The sequence below is a fragment of the Equus asinus genome, chromosome 2 (assembly GCF_041296235.1).
Source record: "Equus asinus isolate D_3611 breed Donkey chromosome 2, EquAss-T2T_v2, whole genome shotgun sequence".
NCBI lineage: Eukaryota > Metazoa > Chordata > Mammalia > Perissodactyla > Equidae > Equus > Equus asinus.
The window spans coordinates 13,863,140-13,883,935 of NC_091791.1; the positions used below are offsets into that span (position 1 = coordinate 13,863,140).

Below are 20,796 nucleotides of genomic sequence, written 5' to 3' on the forward strand. Positions count from 1 at the left end.
TCTCCGAGTACTGACACATTGCGGGTTAGGGCTTCAACATACGAATCTTGGGGGAATACAATTCGGTCCGAAGCAGGCTTCCAAAACAAAATACCACAGACTGGGTGGCTTAGCCAGCATAAATTGATTTCTCATGTTTCTAGATGTTGGAAGTCCAAGATCAAGGTGTCAGTAGATTTGGTTTCTCCTGAGGCCTCTCTCCTTGACTTGCAGGTGGCTGTCTTCTTACTGCATTCTCACATGGCCTTTCCTCTGTGTGTGCACATTCTTAGTGTCTCTTCCTCTTCTTATAAGGACACCAGTCATATTAGATTAGGGTCCTATCCTTATGCCTTAATTTAATTACCTCTGAAGGCATTATCACTGAATACAGCCACATTGGGGATTCGGGCATCACCATCTGAATTTAGGGAGGACACAATTCAGTCCAAAACGCTCCCCAACTCCTACTCACCTTGGAGCTCATCCGAACATAAAGATGAGTGTCACAGGTTGAGTTCCCTGAGAAACACACTCTGAGACAGAGATTAGCATGCAGGATGCTTATTAAGGAGTGCTTTGAGCATCAATGACTTGTGGAAAGAAAGGGAAAGGAAGGGGATAATTGGTCAGAGGGAGAAGTTGAGCGGCGAGGCAGTGTCATTGGAGACCTCAGCCAACCCTAAGGGAATATCTGAAGCTAGGATGCCTTGTGTCCGGAACAAGAAGCATGGGACTATCCTCCAAGGGTATGGGTAATCCGCCATACTCTTGAACTTTTGGGGTATCCCCAGTCATTGGATATGGGCTGCCCTGGGGAGGAGGCATGACCTTGAACGGTTGGCTATCTTCACTGAGGCAATCCCTGAAGGGGCTGATAGCTCCTGACATCCAACCAGGCCATTTAACACTGCCCATGAGTACATGGATATTCTAACCACAGAAAACTTCACTTTTCATTCGAAGTGGGTGATCAGGTACACTGCCTGAAGCTCCACTTCTACTTCACTATTGTCTTTCAAGGCTGCCACTGAGACGGGCTATAATACAACCACCATCTATTTTTGACATGCACCAACATACTGAACTGACCCATTGATGCATATTAGCTGGTCTTGAGGGATTCCCCATATGACCATAGGTGTGAGCTGAATGTAACCGCCGTGAGTGACATGGGGGTCTGGGATACATGCTCATAAAGCTTGGGTCCTCTGGTCTTGCTTGTGCTCAGTTCCAAATATATCATTTTCATTTTGCTCATTTGGTCCAATTAACATAATGTCATTGATAGTGAACCAGTATAATGTTTTGCAGGGGATTCAGCTGGTCAACCTCTTCAGACTTTATTATGCTGGAGAGCAGGAGAGTTAATATAGTGCTGGGACAAGACTATAAAATGGATAGCAAATGCAAACTGCTTCTTATTTTTTGTTCTGATAGGAAAAAAAAGAATGCATTTGCCTGATCAAAGGCTGTATACCATGTACCTGAGGCCAGATTAATCTGTTCTAGCAAAGGCACCATGTCCAGCACAGCAGCTGCAATTGAAGCCACCACTTGGTTGAGTTTGCAGTATTCCAATGTCACCTTCCAGGATCCATCTGGTTTTTACAGGGCCCAGACTGGTGAATAAAATGGAGATAATGTATCACAGCATCTGCATCCTTTAGGTCTTTAAGTGTGGCACTAATATGTGCTGTTCCCTCTGGGATACGAAACTGCTTTCGATTTACTGTTTTGCCTAAGGGAGGCTGTTTCAGAGTTTTGCAAATAGCCTTACCCATTCTCATAGCTCTTACCCAACAGGCTATGAAACCAATGTGGAGGTTATACTAACTGTCAAAAGAGTTTATTCTAATTATTTGAGGACCACAAAAATGAACACCAGGTGAATTCATGGTGTTTCCACCATGTATTCCATCCAGTGGGCTTACTGTGAGTCAAACCTGGGCAGGACTTTATTCATTACCTGGATCCCATATGCCCCTAACTGTAGGAGGGGGCATGATGAAGCTTTGGGTTTCCAGGTATCAACGTCGACTTGGACCCTGTGTCCAACAATCCTTGAACTTTTGGGGTATTTCTTTTTCCTCAGTGTACGGTTATCTGAGTCAACGGCTGTAGGATCCTTTAGAGAAAGTCTGGGAGAATCACTACCATGTACACTTGCCCTGGTGCTGCTGAGTCCTTCTTCCTGGGACCCAGGCTATGCTTTAATCAGTGGGTTCTGGGTCTAGAAACTGGACACAAATCATGACTTTTTATTGAGGTGACTGTTCTCAACTTTGAAATCAAGATTTTGGATGCATTAGATCAGATGCCCCTGTACCATGTTCTAGGATTCCATTCTTTCCCAACAGGGCCTTGACCTTGGCCTACTAGATATGCTTAGGTTAAGAGCTTGGTTACTCTTATAATTAAATCCTGGGCTTCATCCTCAGCTTTATCTGCTCATTGGTAGCAGACAAGAGCTTTCTCATGCTACCAAGAAGACTGTCTGGCTTTTGCATATGATAGCTTTAAATTCCCAATAAATCACTCTCAGCCTTTGTTATAATTTTTAAAAACAACAAGCTTAGCAACAGCCAAAAGCCTTCCAACGTGTTAATAGTTACTATTCCTCCATGTTTCTTGAATACCTTATACATTGCACCATCTAGTGCATTCCCTTCCATTGGTTTACCATTCTAGTTTACACCAGTGAAAGTTTTAACAGTCGCTCTGCTACCTCGTGCCTGGAGCCATCTGAGCTTCACCTGCCACCAGTGACGGTGTCTTCATGACAGCTTGGTGATTCCATGCCAGTATCTGCTTTCTTGGACCATTCTTGGTACCAATGGTTGCATGCTGAGTTACCAGGAAGCATATTGGAGATTAGCACACAGGGTATTTATTATAAAGTACTCTTGGGATCAACGCCTGTGGAAGGGAAGGGAGGGAGCATGACTGGCACAGAAAGGAGTTGATTTGCCATCACTGTCAAGAGAGGCCACAGCTGATCCTCTGAAACTGGGATGATGCTTGAGTTGTCTTGAGTTAGGGCAAGCGGCCAAACCTTTATACCCTGGCACCAATTAGTCATTGGAGACAGGATGTCCCCAGAGGGGGCAGGACCTCAGGGAAGGCAGTTTTCTTTTCAGCCAAAGGATCCTTGACGGGGCTGCCAGCTAAGGGCTGTCTTCTGCTGCACTCCCTTTGGGTTGGGGAATACATCTCTTTCTATGAAGGCACATGTGGGAGCCACATCACAGCACCCAGCACACTTTTTGTGCTCTACTAAGTGAAGGGACTCTACTCCTCTGGCATCACAGGAGAATCAGGAGAAGCACTGAAATTTTAGTTTCCTTCTCCCTCCACCCTTCTTCACGTGAGTGAAAGGAAACAAGCAGATGGAGATTTATTCTCTCACTTCTATCTCCCTACCTCCTTAGAAGATGAAAGCAAGTATATTAAAATTTGCTCTAAATAACATATTTCCCCCATCCCTCTACACAGTTAACATGCATAAGAAGAAGCAGAGAACTGACATCTTTATGGTGTTGAGTCTTTCACACCATGAACATGGTATACCTATTTATTTAGATCTTCTTTGATTTCTTTCATTGGCATTGGGTAGTTTTCAGCATACAAGTCCAGTACATGTTTTGTTAGATTTACATCTAAGTATTTCATTTTTTGAGGAATTGTAAATGCTATTTCATTTTTAAGTTAAATATCCATGTTTTCATTGCTAGTATACAGAAATACAATTTTTTGGTTTATCTTTTAGCTGTAGCCTTGCTGAACTCACTTATTAGTTCTAGGAGTTTTTGGTTTGGTATAGATTCCTTGGGATTAGACAGACAAACACGTCATCTGAAAATGGGGACAGTTTTAATTTTTCTTTTGTGATCTGTGTGACTTTTATTACTTTGTATTTCCTTATTGCACTGGTTAGAATTTCCACCACTATGTTGAATAGGAGTGGTGAGAGTGGACACCCTTGTCTTATTCCCTAATGTGAGCTATAGCTTTCTTGTAGATCCTCTTTATCAAGTTAAGGAAGTTTTCCTCTATTCCTATTTTTCTGAGAGTTATTATCATAAACGGTGTTGAATTTTGTCAGTGCTTTCTCTGTGCCAATTGATATGATCATGAGATTTTTATTCCTCTGCCTTCTAACGTAGTGGATTACATTGACTGACAAATATTGAACCAGTCTTGCATCCCTGGAATAAACCCCACTTGGTCTGTGCATAATTCTTTTTATATATTACTGAATTCTTTTGCTGATAGTACGTTAAGAATTTTTGCATCTATAATTCATGAAGGATGTTGGTCTGTATTTAAAAAATATTTTTGTACTGTCTTTATCTGGTTTTGTATGAGAGTAGTACCAGCTTCATAAAATTAATGGGGAAGTGTTCCTTCCTATTCTGTTTTCTGGAAGAGATTGTGTAGAGTTAGTGTTAATTCTCCTTTAAATGTTTGGTAGAATTCTCCTGTGAAACCATTTGGGCCTGGAGATTTGTTTTTTGAGAGTTTTTAAAAATTACAGAGGCTGGCCCCGTGGCCAAGTGGTTAACTTCGCATGCTCCCCTTCGGCGGCTCAGGGTTTCGCTGGTTGGGATTCTGGGTGTGGACCTAGCACTGCTCATCAAGTCATGCTGAGGCAATGTCCCACATAGCACAACTAGAGAGACCTACAACTAGAATATACAACTATGTACCGGGGGGCTTTGGGGAAAAAGAAAAACAAAAAAGAAGATTGGCAACAGATGTTAGCTCAGGTGCCAATCTTTAAAAAAAATTACAAATTTAATTTCCTTAATAGTTGTAGGGTTATTCAAATCATTTCTTTTATAATGGGTGAATTGTGGTAGTTTTTGTGTTATGAGGAAGTAGTCCATTTCATCTAAGTTGTTAGATTTATATGTGTAGAGTTGCTTATAGTATTCCCTTATTGTTCTTTTGATGTCTTCAGGCTCTATATTGAATAGCCAGTTTTATTCCTGAAATGTGTGATTTGTTTCTTCTATCTTTTTTCTTTGTCTTTCCAGATGTTTGTAAATTTTATTGATCTTTTCAAAGAGCCAGCTCCTTGTTTTATTGATTTCTTTTTTGTTTTTCTACTTTCAATTTCATTGATTTCTGCTCTCATCTTTATGATTTCCTTTCTTTTGCTCCTGTTGAATTTGCTTTTCTCTTCTTTTTCTTGGCTTTTGAGGTGTGAACTTAGATGATTGATTTAAGACTTTCCCCTCTTTTCTAAAGTATGTATTTAGTGTTATAAATTTTCCTTTCAACATTGCTTTAGCTGTATCCCAAATGTTTCATTTTCATTCAGTTCCATGTCTTTTTAAATTTTCACGGAGAATTCTTTTTTGATCCATGGATTATTTAGAACGTGTTGTTTAAACTCCAAGTGTTCAGAGATTTTCATGTTATCTTTCTGTTGTCTATTTCTAGTTTGATCCCATTGTGGTCAGAGAAGATGTCAATTCTTTTAAATTTGTTGAGGTTTGTTTTATGGCTCAGGATGTGGCTTATTTTAGTATATGGTCTATGGGCACTTGAAAAAAATGTGTATTCTGCTGTTGTTGAGTAGAATGTTCTATAAATGTCAATTTCATCTTGTTGGTTGATGGTGTTATTGAGTTCTTTTACGTCTTTGCTGACTTTCTGTCTAGTTCTCTCTTCTCTCAATTGTTGAGAGAGGAGTATTGAAGTCTGTAACTATAACTGTGGATTTGTCTATTTCTCCATTTAGTTCTGTCAGATTTTGCTTCACATATTTTGCAGCTCTGTTGTTTGGTGCATAAACATTTAAGATTGCTATGTCTTCTTAGCGAATGGACCCTTTATCATTATATAATGTCCCTTTCTGTCTCTTGTAGTTTTTTTCCCTCTGAAGTTTACTTTACCTGATATTAATACATTAGCCATTCCTACTCTCCTTTGACTGATGCTTGTACGATATATCTTTTCTGTCCTTTTCCTTTCAACCTGCCTATATCACTATATTTGAAGCAAGCTTTGTGTAGACAGCATATAGTTGGGTCATGTTTTTTATTCCACTCTCCCAATCTCAGTCTTTCAATTTGCATACTAGACCATTTATATTTAATGTAATTAGTGATATGTTAGAGCTTAGATGTCATTTTATTTTTTGTTTTCTGTTTGTTCTGTTTTTGTTTTTATATTTTCTTTTCCTGCTTTCCTGTGAGTTACTTGAATATTTTTAGAATTCCACTTGATTTATTCATAGTGTTTTTGGGTGTGTCTCTTGGTATAGTTTCTTTAATGATTGCTCTAGGTATTACATTATATGTACATAACTTTTCACAGTCTATTGGTGTCATTAATTTACCAGTTTGAGTGAAGTATAGAAAATGTACATTCCTTTATGTCCTTTTATCCTCTCCCATTTATAATATAATTGTCTTAAATATTTTTTCTTCATATATTTAGAACCACAATAGCCACTGTTATAATTTTTGCTTCAACTGTCAAACATAATTCAGAAAACTCTAGGGTTTCCTATTTTTGTTTGCCATGTTTGATCTTCCTTCTAAGGTTCCAAAATGACTTCTTTTATTGTTTCCTTTCTGTTTAGAGAACTTCCTTTAGCCTTTCTTTTAGGGTAGGTGTGTTGGCAAAAAGTTCTCTTAGGTTTCTTTTATGTGAGAATGTCTTGATTTCTCCTTCATTCCTGAAGGGTATTTTTGCTAGGTATAGAATTGTGAATTGAAAGTTATTTTTTTCCACTATGTGAAAAATATCATGCTACTTCAATCTAGCCTCCATGGTTTCTGATGAGAAATCCACTGTCATTCTAATTGTTTTTGTCCATTAGGTAGGTGTTATTTTTTTCTCTGGCTGCTTTCAGGATTTTGTTTTTTGTTTTCAGAAGTTTAATTATGATGTGTCTTGGCATGGATTTCTTTAGGTTTATCCTGTTTGGGGTTTGCTCAGTAACATGAATCTGTAGGTTTTTGTCTCTCTCAATTTTTGAGGTTTTCATCCATTATTTCTTTGAGTACTTTTTCAGCCTCACTCTCTTTCTCATCTCCTTACAGGACAAATGTTAGATCTTTTGTTAAAGCCTCACAGGTCCCTGAGGCACTGTTCACTTTTTATTTTTTATTTTATTTTCCTTTTGGCTTATTTTCAGATTGGATAATTTGTATTGTTCTTACAGTTCACAGATTCTTTCCGCTGTCTCCCCATTCTGCTGTTGAGCCCACCCACTGAGCTTTAAAATGAAATCTTTTAATTTTGGTTATTGTATGTTTCAGTTCTAAAATTTTCATTTGGTTCTTTACATAGTCTACTTGTTCGAGGAGACTTCTAATTCTTTCCTGAGGCTTTCTGTTTCTTTAATTTGTTTCAAGAGTGTTAATAATTGGTCATTAAAGCATTTTTATCATGGAAGCTTTAAAATCTTTGTCAGGTATTTCTAACATCACTTTCATCTTGGCATTGACCTCTATTTAAAAATTGACCTCTTTTTAAAAATTCAATTTGAGATCTTCATTCTTCTTGGTGTAAGGAGTGATTTTTGATGGGAACTCGACATTTTTGTATTATATCTGAGACTCTGAATCCTGTTTAAGCCTTCTCTTTTAGCTGGCTTTCTCTGACCCTGCTCTGGTAGGGGAAGGGGAGGCACAGCCTTGTCACGGCCATGTGGAGGTAGACGTTCAGATTTTCCATTTAGCCTCTGTTAACACTGAGGGGGTGGGGCGGGTCTCATTACTGCTGGAAGTCCTGACTCTATTAGCCTCCTCTGATACACCCCAGTAAGGAGGCAGAAGGATGCCTTATTTTCATGGGTGGAGGTAGATGTCTTGGCTGGGGGTGTGGTAGAGGCGCATTAAGGTCTGGCTGGGGTAAAAGGCACAGAAATTTACAATCTAAATGACAGAGAATTCAAAATAGCTGTCACAAAAAAACTCAACAAGTTACAAGAAAATTCAGATAGACAGTTCAATGAAATCAGGAATAAAATTAATGAACAGAGGGAATTCTTCACAAAAGAGATTGAAACTATGAAGAAAAATCAGTCACAAATGTTGGAGATGAAAAACAATGAATGAGATCAAGAGAAATCTGGAGTCCTTGAATAAAAGAGTTGATATTATGGAGGACAGAATTAGCAATCTGGAGGACAGAAATATAGAAATGCTTCAGATGGAGGAGGAGAGAGAACTAAAACTAAAAAGAAATGAAGAAATTCTCCAAGAAATATCTGACTCAATTAGGAAATGCAACATAAGGATTGTAGGTGTTCTAGAGGGAGAAGAAAGAGAGAAATGAGCAGAAAGCCTGTTCAAAGACATAATAGCTGAAAACTTCCCAAACTGGAAGGAGCTGGAATTACAAGTTGAAGAAGCTAATTGAACTCCTAATTACATCAATGTAAAAAGACCTTCTCTAAGGTATATAGTAGTAAAACTGGCAAAAGTCAATGACAAAGAAAAAATATTAAGGGCAGCAAGGCAGAAAAAAATAGCTTACAAAGGAACCCCTGTCTGGCTTTCAGCAGATTTCTCAGCAGAAAACTTACAGGCTAGGAGACAGTGGAATGATATATTCAAAATTCTGAAAGACAAAAATGTTCAACCAAGAATACTCTATCCAGTGAAAATATCCTTCAGATATGATGGAGAAATAAAAACTTTCCCAGATAAACAAAAGCTAAGGGAGTTCATTGCCACAAGACCACCCCTCCACAAAAAATGATCAAGAAGGCCCTCATACCTGAAAAAAAAAAAAAAGTTTTCAAAGCCTTGAGCAAAGAGATAAATAGGCAGACCAAATCACAAAACTGCAGCTCTCTATCAGAACAGGTTAGCAAACACTTAATTATAACATTAAATATAAAAGGGAGGAAAACATCAAAAATAACTATAATCTCATCATTTTAACCACAAACTCACAACGCAAAACAGAGTAAGTCATGACAACAATAAATTAGATGAGGAAGAGAAAAAGGATGGAAACTGCTTAGACTAAGGAAATAAGAGGCTATTGGAAAATGGACTGTCTCATCTACAAGATTTTTTATGCAAACCTAATAGTAACCACTAAACAAATAATCAGAAGAGAGGCACAAATGATAAATAAAGATAAAACTGAGAAAACCATCATAGAGAACTACCAAACTGAATTGGCAGTTGGAAATACATAGGACGAAAACAAGGGGAATAAAGAACAACCAGAAGACGAGTGATAAAGTGGCATCATTAAGCCTTCATATATCAATAATCACTCTAAATGTAAATGGATTGAATTCTCCAATCAAAAGACACAGAGTGGTGGGATGGATTAAAAAACAAGACCGAACAATATGCAGCCTCCAGGAAACACATCTCAGCTCTAAAGACAAACACAGGCTTAGAGTGAAGAGATGGAAGATGATACTCCAAGCAAATGACAAACAAAAGAAAGCAGGTGTCACCATACTTATGTCAGAGAGAGTAGACTTTGAGATCAAAAAGGCAATGAGAGACAAAGAGGGGCAGTATATAATGATAAAAGGGACACTCCACAAAGAAGATATAACACTTATATGTGCACCCAACACAGGAGCACCAAAGTACATAAAGCAACTATTAACAAACCTCAAAGGAGATATTAACAACAACACAATAATAGTAGGGGACCTTAACACCCCACTTACATCAATGGATAGATCATTAAGACAGAGAGTCAACAAGAAAATAGTGGAATTAAATGAAAAACTAGACCAGATGAACTTAATAGATATATATAGAACACTCCATCCCAAAACAGCAGAATACACATTCTTCTCAAGTGCACATGGAACATTCTCAAGGATAGACCATATGTTGGGAAATAAGGCAAGCCTCAATAAATTGAAGGAGACTGAAATCATAGCAATCGTCTTTTCCAACCATAATGTTACGAAACTTGAAATCAACTACAAGAAAAAAAGTTGGAACGTGACAAATATGCGGAGATTAAACAACATGCTACTGAGCAACCAATGGATCATTGAAGAAATTAAAGGAGAAATTTAAAAAATCTGGAGACAAATCAAAATGAAAATGAAAATACACCATACCAACTCATATGCGATGCAGCAAAAACAGTCCTAAGAGTGAAACTCATAGCAATACAGGCCCACCTTGTACACAAAAACACCACAAAGCCCAAAGTCAGCAGAAGGAGGGAAATAATAAAAATTAGAGCAGAAATAAATGAAATTGAAACCAAAATAACAGTACAAAGGATCAATGAAACTAAGAGCTGATTCTTTGAGAAGATAAACAAAATTGACAAACCCTTAGCCAGACTCACTAAGAAAAAAGAGAAAAGGCACAAATAAATAAAAAAAAAATGAGAGAGGAGAAATCACCATGGATACCACAGAAATACAAAGGATTATAAGAGAACACTATGAAAAACTATGTGCCAACAAACTAGACAATCTAGAAGAAATGGATAAATTCCTAGACTCGTACAACCTCCCAAAACTGAATCGAGAAGAAATAGAGAATCCAAATAGACCAATCACAAGTAAAGAGACTGAAACAGTAATCAAAAACCTCCCAAAAAATAAATGTCCTGGACCAGATGGCTTCTCTGGAGAATTCTACCAAAGATTCAAAGAAGATTTGATACCTATCCTCTCAAACTATTCCAAAAAGTTGAAGAAGATGGAACACTTCCTAACACGATTTACAAGGTCAAAATCATCTTGATCCTGAAGCAAGATAAGGACAACACAAAGAAGGAAAATTACAGGCCAATATCCCTGATGAACATAGATGCAAAAATCCTCAACAAAATATTGGCAAACTGAATACAGCAATACATTAAAAAGATCATACACCATCATCGAGTGGGATTTATTCCAGGGACACAGGGATGGTTCAACATCCACAAATCAATCAATGTGATACACCACATTAACAAACTGAGGAAAAACCCCAAGTGATCATCTCAATAGAACACAGAGAAAGCATTTGACAAGATCCAACATTCATTTATGATATAAGCTATCAATAAAATGGGTATAGAAGGAAAGTACCTCAACATAAGAAAGGCCATATATGACAAATCCACAGCCAACATCATACTCAATGGGGAAAAACTGAAAGCTATCCCTCTGAGAACAGGAAGAAGACAAGGGTGCCCACTCTCATCACTCTTATTCAACATAGTAATGGAGGTTTTGGCCAGAGCAATTAGGCAAAAGAAAGGAATAAAAGGAATCCAAATAGGGAGTGAAGAAGTGAAACTCTCGCTGTTTGCAGACATGATTTTATATATAGAAAACCCTAAAGAATCCATCAGAAAACTATTAGAAATAATCAGCCTCTACTGCAAAGTTGCAGGGTACAAAATGAGCTTACAAAAATCAGTTGAATTTCTATAGTCTAATAACTAACTAACAGAAAGAGAACTCAAGAATACAATCCCATTTACAACCCCAACAAAAAGAATAAAATATCTAGGAATAAATTTAACCAAGGAGGTGAAAGGCCTATACAATGAAAACTAAGACATAATTGAAAGAAATTAATGATGACCTAAAGAATTGGAAAGATATTCCATGCACATGGATTGGAAAAATAAACATAATTAAAATATCCATACTACCTAAAGCAATCTACAGATTCAATGCAATACCAATCAGAATCCTACCGACATTCTTCACAGAAAGAGAACAAAGAATCTTAAAATTCATATGGGGCAACAAAAGACCCCAAATAGCTAAAACAATCCTGAGAAAAAAGAACAAAGCTGGAGGCATCACAATCCTTGACTTCAAAACATACTACAATGCCATAGTGATCAAAAGAGCATGGTACTGTTACATAAACAGACACACAGATCAACGGAATAGGATTGAAAGCCCAGAAATAAAACTGCACACCTATGGAGAGCTAATCTTTGACAAAGGAGCCAAGAACATACAATGGAGAAAGGAAATTCTCTTCAACATATGGTGTTGGGGGGACCCGGCCCAGTGGTGTAGTGGTTGGGTTTGTGCACTCTGTTTTGCAAGCCCAGGATTTGCAGGTTTGGATCCTTGGCATGGACCTACACACCACTCATTGAGCCATTCTGTGGCAGCATCCCACATACAAAAAATGGAGGAAGACTGGTGCAGATGTTAGCTCAGTGACAGTCTTTCTCAGGCAAAGAGAAGAAGATTGGCAACAGATGTTAGCTCAGGGCCAATCTTCCTCACCAAAAAAAAGAAAGAAAGAAAGAAAGAAAAAAAGGTGTTGGGAAAACCAGACAGCCACATGCAAAAGAATGAAAGTAGACCATTACCTTTCACCATACACAAAAATTAACTCAAAATGGATCAAAGACTTGAAGGTAAGACATGAAATCATAAAACTCATAGAAGGAAATACAGGCAGGAGTACACTCTCTGACATCAGTTTTAGAAGATCTTTTTGAATACCACGTCTACTTGGGCAAGGGAAACAAAAGAAAAAATACACAAGTGTACTTCATCAGACTAAAAAGCTTCTGCAAGGCAAAGAGAACCATGAACCAAACGAAAGGACAACCCACCAACTGGGAGAAAATATTTGCAAATCATATATCTGACAAGGGGTTAATCCCCAAAATATATAAAGAACTCACACAACTTAACAACAAAAAATTGAACAACCCGATCAAAAAATGGGCAGAGGATTTAAACAGACATTTTTACAAAGAAGATACACAGATGGCAAACAGGCACATGAAAAGATGTTCAACATCACTAATCATCAGGGAAATGCAAATCAAAACTACACTAAGATATTACTTTACACCTGTTAGAATGGCTGTAATCACCAAGACAAAAAATAGCAAATGTTGGAGAGGATGTGGAGAAAAGGGAACCCTCATCCACTGCTGGTTGGAATGAAAAGTGGTGCAGCCACTATGGGAAACAGTATGGAGATTCCTCAAAAAATTAAAAATAGAAATACCATATGATCCAGCTATCCCGTTGCTGGGTATCTATCCAAAAAACTTGAAATCAACAATTCAAGGAGACTTACGCACCCCTATGTTCACGGCAGAATTATTCACAATAGCCAAGATGTGGAAGCAACCTAAGTGCCCATCAACTGATGATTGGATAAAGAAGATGTGGTATATATATACAACGGAATACTACTCAGCCATAAAAAAGACAAAATTGTCCCATTTGCAACAGCGTGGATGAACCTCAAAGGTATTAATTTAAGCAAAATAAGCCAGACAGAGAAAGACAAACACCATATGATTTCACTCATACTTGGCAGATAAACAAACACACAGAAAAAAGAGAACAAATTAGTGGTTACCCGAGGGGTGATATAAGGGATAAAGGGGTGCAGGGGCACATTCATCTGGTGACTGACAAATAATAATATACAACTAAAATTTCACAATGTTATAAACTATTATGACCTCAATAGAATTAAAAAAAACACGTTATCAGAATATTAAAAACTCCACATTTGGGATATATTAACATATCCCTATCTTTATTTAAATAAAATATCTAAATAAAATAAGCAAAAATATCTAAACAAAATAAAACATTTAAATAAAATATCTAGTGGTAGATCTGATGGTTACTATAATATTGAAGTAATATTTGCACAAATGGTATTTTGAGAATCTGCCACAGTTGCGATGTCAAATGCAGTTGTTATGTCAAATGATCTGTGGTTTCTACTGGCAACAGAGTCACTGACGCCTCTAATACTTTTTTTGCCTACATTCATAATTGAAGGAAATGCCAAATTTTAGTTATGAGTCAAAAATAAAGGTCAGTTGTTTCCTGATCCCCGTTCATAGACCTGTGAATTCTTAACTCTGGTGAACAATCCTGCTTTCAAGGATAAAATTGGATATATTCGTAACCTCAAGCCCAGAACAACAACAGCAAACCCTGTAGGCAGAGATTTCTGGCAGAGACTAAAAAGAAAAATTATTTGAGACCAGCAGCCCACAGTGGTCAATAAATAAGATGATCGGGCCGGGGCAGCCAAGAGCACAGTCGGATCTGATTAGGGGATGACAAGAAGCCAAGTTTCCAGGCCAGACACTGGATCTCAGGGATTCCTGCTGCCTGGAGCCATGGACATCGCATCAGTCAAGTGGGGAAGCTCAGCGAAGCCGGAGAGAGACTCCATCTGAGAAGAGGGCGGGTCGTTGGCAATTCAACCGGGCAGAGTATAGATGAGGGGTCCCCCACCCCTTCTGAGAACCAGCCAATTACTCGCTCTGTGCCTGTTCCTGCTGCACAAAAGTGATTTTCCTCCAAGGACATTGTATTCTGAGCTCTGGCCTTCAGGGCCTCACTCCCACACAGTTGGCTATCCAGGCAGCCCCAGATTAGGTTGGCAAATGCATCGCGTTTTCATCAAAGGCAGGATTTCTTTGTGAGGCCTTAGAGGGGCATGAAATGCTGTGTCGGCAGGAAAATGAAATATGCACCCCAATTTACAAGTTGCCAATTTGATCCTATTTGTCTGGGGCAGGCCTGATGCAATTTGAAGGGCGCTTAGAAGTTTCTTTTGCCTCATTCTTTGCTTTTCTCTCCTTTTCATTAAAGTTATAAATAACTGTGCCTCGCATTTTAATGAAGGGGAGTGGTGTGAACAACCAGAGGCTTCGGGAGAAAACCTGAAATAAGAGCGCAGTTGCTTAGGAACGGGGCTGGACAAGTTAATTTTGTTGGCATAACATCTCGTTGTTATTTAATCTCCTAGCGTATTCATTTCATCCATCTGTCACCATGTCCCCGAAGCGGGAGGAGCTGCTAATTGCAACACCAAGGTGGGGAACAGACCTGTCCAAACCTTGTGTAAATTCCAGCTGTCAGAGTGGGGCCGTGAGCTTTGATTTTACTGTTGGAGAGACCATCCTCTTCTGCTTCAAAAAGAAAGCTGGCGAGGGCCTCACCACTCAGTTTCTGCCAGACCAAACTCTCCTGCCCCCGCAGCTGCGGCTCTGTCCTCTGGCTGAACGTCAGTCACCCAGGGTGCTTTTGAAATAGACCAATGTCTGGGCCCCATCCCCAAGGATTCCAATGTAATTGGTCTCAGGGCAGAGAGCAGGCATGGGATGTTTTATCAAGCTCCCCTAAGTGATTCTAAAGGGCTGCCCAGGCTAAGAACCACTGATTTCTGGAATTGCCACCTTTCCACTGCTATGTCTCATTTTCAAAGTTCCAGTGCTTCTTGAGTTTTCAAATTTTTTTTTTTTTTTGGTGGTCTCCTAATCACTTTCTCCCTGTCTCATACACAGTAACCAGGATAAGGAGCATTTAATGAGAGCTCCCTGGGCACCAGGCACAGCGCTGTGTGTTCTGCCCACATGATCTCTCAGAATCCTTGAAATAATCTCGTAAAGTGGATATTTCTGTTGGCCCAATTTTACAGACATGGAAACTGATGCTCAGAGAGTTTCAGTGTCCAGCTGGTAAGTGACACATCCAGGATTTGAACACAGGTCTTCCTTCCAAGCTCAGTTACTTGTGCCAGTGACTTCTCCCCCACAGGAGAACTTGCTGGTCCACACCTGCAGGCTCAGCTTCCACTCATGTGTCTACACCTGCAGGGTCACTTCCACTCATGCCTAGGACCAGCTTGAGTCCTGGTCTGGGGCCGGTGGGGTTGGGAGAGCCTGAGATGGAGGTTCCGATGACTCAGCAGCTAGTCAGTCACATTTCATCAGCTTGGACCCTGGGTCCCAGCTCTGAGAAGACGTTCACGTGGGCTCCCCACCTCAATGCCCAGATTGAATCCAGCCCTCCTTCCTACCGGCGAGTGACCTCGGCCAGGTGCCTTAGTTTCCTTAAGATTCAATTTGCTCACCTGTTGGTCGGGATGACAACCCTCTACACAAAATTGCTGAGAGGATTAAATGAAACAATGCACACAGAGCACTTAGAATAGAGTCTGGCACATATTACTCATGAAGAGTCAGTCTATTTCCCTCCCAACTTTATTGCGATATAATTAACTATCATGGTGTGTAAGTTTAAGGTGCACCCTGTGTTGATTGGATACACTGATGGACTGCAAAGTGACTACCACAACAGGTTAGCTGACACCTTCACCACCTCACATAATTATCATTTCTTTTTTGTAGCAAGAACATTTAAGATCTCTCTCTTAGCAACTTTCAAGTATATAATACAGAATTACTAACTATAATCACCATGTTGTACATTAGATCTGCAGAACTTATTCACCTTACAGTTGGAAGTATGTACTCTTTGACCAGAATCCCTCCATTTTCCCCGTCCCCAGGCCCTGGTAACCACCATTCTAGTCTCTGTTTCTATGAGTTCAACTTTTTTAGATTCTGCATATAAGTGAGATCATGCAGTATTTGCCTTTCTCTGTCTGACTTATTTCACTTAGCATAATGCCTTCAAGGTTCATCTATGTTGTCGCAAATGGCAGGGTTTCCTTCTTTCCCATGGCTGAATAACATTCCATTATATACATATATACCCATCTTCTTTGTCCATTCATCCGTTGATGGACACTTAGGTTGTCTCCGTGAGGTTGTTTCTGTGTCTTGGCTATTGTGAACAATGCTGCAATGAACATGAAGATGCAGACATCTCTTCGAGATCCGTTTTCATCTGAAGGGTTAGTCACCATCATCGTTATTACCATAGAGCTAACACTCCGGGGCTGCCTCACTCCCCCAGTCTCCTCAGGCCCAGAGACAGCCAGTGCCCAGCATGTGTCTGGATTCCAGGTGCCGGTTGCTCTGAGGCTGTGTCTGGGCTTCCTGGAGCTGCTGCCTGGACTCCCCGGTTCAAACACAAGCAGCTGGCCCCAGGGACTGAACGCTGACCTCTGCCTTTGGTCCATCAAACCACAACAGGTGACAAGGACCTTTCTCCAAAGATATTGGTAAGAACTCTCTCAATGTAGAAAGAGAGAAACCCAGCTCAAACTGGCTTTAAACTGAAAAAGAACTTATTGGATGATGTTGGTTGATGCCACTGAGAAGTCCAGGGCTGGCTCTAGGCATGATGGATCCAGGGGCTCAAGTGGGGTCCCGGGCTTCTCTCTCTCTCTGCCGTGCTCAGCATTCCTTTTCTCTGTGTTATGTTCATGCACAGGCAGCTTTCTAGAAGCTCAGGCCTACAGCCTTATAACTAGCAAGTCCTACCGTAAAGGAATTTCTTGACCCCGATCATTCTAATAAAAGATCATGGAATGGGCTTGATGGGACCCACTTGTTCAACACTGATAAGGCAGCAGTGGCTAGCCTGGCCCAAGCTGGTTCAGAATGCAGAAGCGTGCTTTCCGACCATCAAACCAACCCCACATTTCACAGCCATCTAAGATGCTAACTCGGCTGTGCCCGGGCAACTCAGAACTCCATCTTATGGCTTGTTTACACAGACGAGAGTCTGGGCTTGGAGAAAATTAGATTTTGATGGGGGAAAAGCTGTTTGGGAACACTGGCTTCCCTTCCTTATATTAAAAAAAAAAAAAAAAAGACAGTGGTGGGATTTAGGTGATCTTTAAAAGCACTTTCAGCTCTCAAGGTTTGTGTCCAAAACTGTGTGAGCCTTGAGCACCACCTCGTGACAAAGAGTGGTATTTTCCTAGGGTGAACTCTCCCGGGAACAGCGTCAGGCACCACCCCGCCCAGCAATAGCGCTGCGCGATGCTGGGCTGTACGCTAAGGACACAGAAATGACAGTCCCCCACCATGAGGCGCCCCAGCCCAGATAATACAACACAACTTGGTGAGCACTCTTTCAGAGTATGAGAAGTCTCCTAAGGGGGACCCTCGAGAGGAAGACACATCTCTTCCCAGGCACCCCAAAAGCCAGCCCAGCGCAGGCACGCCATAAACGCCTGAGGAATGAGCAGGTAACGCTTCCTCCAGATTCCTCATTATCTGCTCTCTTTTTTCTTACGGCTGTGTTCCCAGGGCTAACATTAGTCTCTGGCATATTCTCAATTTTCTCAGTAGAGACATTTCTTCTCTCACCGCTGGCATACAGTTCGTCTTCCTATCCAGGATTTTAGGATCAATACTTCCTTTGCCATCTGCCCCTCAGTCAATGAAAGGATCCTTATATATCCATGTCTCTGCAGAGCCCGAAGTCTGAGGACGCACAGCTGAAAATAGGGCGCCCCCTGTCCCCATCCGTGTTCTTGGAACTGAAGTAATTTCTGGTGCCTCATCCTCTGTACACACAGGCAGGGGGAGCCAAGGGCCAGGCAGAGCTAGTTCTCTAGAGCCCTGGAGAGCTCCCAAATAGACCCAGAGAGCTGGGGGCGTCTTTGCTTTCCCACCAAAGCTGAGACCCTGCAGCTTCTTGACAAGCCGCCCACCGAAGGGACAGGAGTCAGGCACTCTGGGGCCCCCGCTCACCAGCAATCTTATCAGCTCTGCCAGCGCCTCATTTTCCCTCAGCTTGGAGAGACCCGATCAAGTTGGGCAGCCCTGGCCCCCAGCCTTCTCCCCGGCTTGTGTAGAGACAGCCTGTCCTTCTCACTCCTGCTGTGGCCCCGGCCATTCCCACTTTGGGGTGATGTATCTTCTTAGCGTCACACTTGCCAGCTGTTTCACTTGTGTAAAGGACAGCAGGAACAGCCTGGGTCATTGAAAAGGAGAATTAATTATGGAAACGACTGTTTATGAGCCAGAGCCGGACACTGCTCCAGGTCCGGGGGGTAGCGCAGTGAACTAGATGAAAATGCTCCTTCCCTCAGGGGGAGAGTATTCGAGTAAGGGATTAGGATTTTATTTTAGTTGCAAGGGGTCACCATGACGTGTAAGGGCCAAGAGGGGGAGAAGGAGGCGAGGGGCGAGTCAGGGGCTCCGCGCAGGCGCAGGGGGCTGTGAGGAAGGCTTTGAGAGGGTGGGGGCAGAGCTGACGGGGGACGATCTCGAGATATGTTTCGTGGGGAGAGCTGCCAGACTTGCTGATGAGATAGATTTTGGGGATCGGGGGGGAGAGGATGAGGATGACTCCCATGGTTTTGGTCTGGACGGTTGATCAATGATGGCACCATGGACTAAGATGGGAGGATGGGAGAATGGCAGGTCCAATGTGAGTTCTGGTTTGGCCATGTTAAGCTGGAGAAACCACCGGCACAAGGTTTCAAGGGGACCAGGCGGCACTTTGAGAATGACCAGGATGAGAAGTAGCATCAAGCCCTGTCTCAGCCCCGAGGCTCTGGGGGAGCATCCTAGGCCCCCTTCCTGCATTTTGCTTTTTGGTGTGAGGGGCACAGCCCTTGAGGACTAGGGGTTAGCAAACCACTCTGCTAGTGGGGCTAGATCATCCCGACCTGCATGGGAAACAGCAGAGCCCCCGTCTCCTAAGTTAACCTGAAGGTGGCAATCACCTGGGACGCTGGGGAGAGAGCAGATTCCCAGGCTTCTTCCCTAGAGGAGGGCTCAGGGGGCCCGAGACAGGGCCCAGAAAATGTATGTTTCACGTGGTCCCTGGTGTCCATCACCAGGCAGGTTTAGTAATACCTGTTAGGAGCGGCTGCCCATCCTTCAGTGCAGAACCCACGTTCCACGCTCGGTGAGTATCTGTCAGCTGAATGGACGGAAGCGCTGTGGACCTAGTGGGCCGCTGTGAAGACTCCCTCCCCTCACACCTCACTCCCCTCTCACTGAGAGACAGGGTGGAGGAGTCGTTGAGAACGCAGTTTTGAAATCAGACGACCCTGGGGCCCATCCTCCTGTCCATTTCCTAGCTGCCTGGTCGGCAGGAATTACAGAACCTTCTTACAGGTCTGTTCCTCATCTGGGGAAGCTCTCACCTGCCTGGCGGCTGCATGATAAGGATCCTGTGGGCTAATATCCGTGAAGCTCTTACCCCAAGACACGGTGGCCTTTATGGTCCAAGGGAAAGCCCTGACTCGCAGGTGCTTCCAGGCTGCCTCTCTGGAACCTTCCTTTCAGTCTAAGGAAAATCTGCAATGGCTGCCCAGGGCGTGAGCCACCCTCCTAAATGACTAAATGTGCCACCTCACCTTTCTCCACCAGATGTCAGACCAAAGCTGTGGAACGAAAGTGACTCCTGGGCTCTGCGAGCTGACAACACCCCCAGCTTGGAGTGCGCACCTCCCACAGGCCCCTGGTGTGGAGAGCTGGGGGGGCACCGAGGTAGGCAGGGGACATGGTGGGGTCCTGGCACCCAGGCTGGGGCTGAATTCTTGCAGCTGCGGGCTTAGGTGGGGTGGGATGGGACCACCTCTCCTGGCCGTGAGAGCTCAGAACTCATGGGCAGCAGGGAGAAATGCAGCTCCCTGGGCCCTCTCAGCCCTACCCTTTATGGTGGTGGCGGCAGTGGGATATAGTACTCGAGGACTGTCTGTTTCTGTTGATTAAGTTATAGGGGGAAACGGCCATGTTGCATTACAGTCCCTTTTCCCTCTTTGGGGAGACTCTTGGGGAAACAGCCTCTGGTGTTCATCTGCTCTGCACCCAGGGGGTCAGAGCCAGCCCACGCAGAGACTTGTCTGATTTCTCTCCGTCCCATCAGATTATAAGCACTATGAAGGCAGGAACCATATTTGCGTTGCTCACCATGGTGTCTCCAGACCCTAACATGGTTTATTTGTTGGATAAATGAGAACTGAAGAAATGAATGCATTTGTGGAGACAAAATATAGCAGGATGCTCTGGTGTCAACATGTGCTTCCATGAAAAAATCTAGTTTTCCATCCTCTTTGACCTTGGGCAAGTTATTAAAACTTTTTGAGCCTCCATTTCTTCATCTGTAGGATGGGAAGAACGATAGTGTCTACCACAGAGGGTTGTGGAAAGGAGTGCCTGAGACAACCCAGGTGATGCCCTCAGTAT

At 42.0% G+C, this 20,796-nt stretch overlaps 1 protein-coding gene across 1 annotated transcript in view; it reads left to right on the forward strand.

Moving 5' to 3' along the window:
- The window catches only part of PRLHR (prolactin releasing hormone receptor), a 40,290-nt gene extending 20,192 nt beyond the window's left edge, over positions 1-20,098 (forward strand). The window contains exon 3 of the transcript XR_011493583.1: positions 19,978-20,098. The gene's annotated coding sequence lies outside the window, so the exon portion shown is untranslated. The remainder of the gene's footprint in view (positions 1-19,977) is intronic.
- Positions 20,099-20,796: the final 698 nt, after the last annotated feature.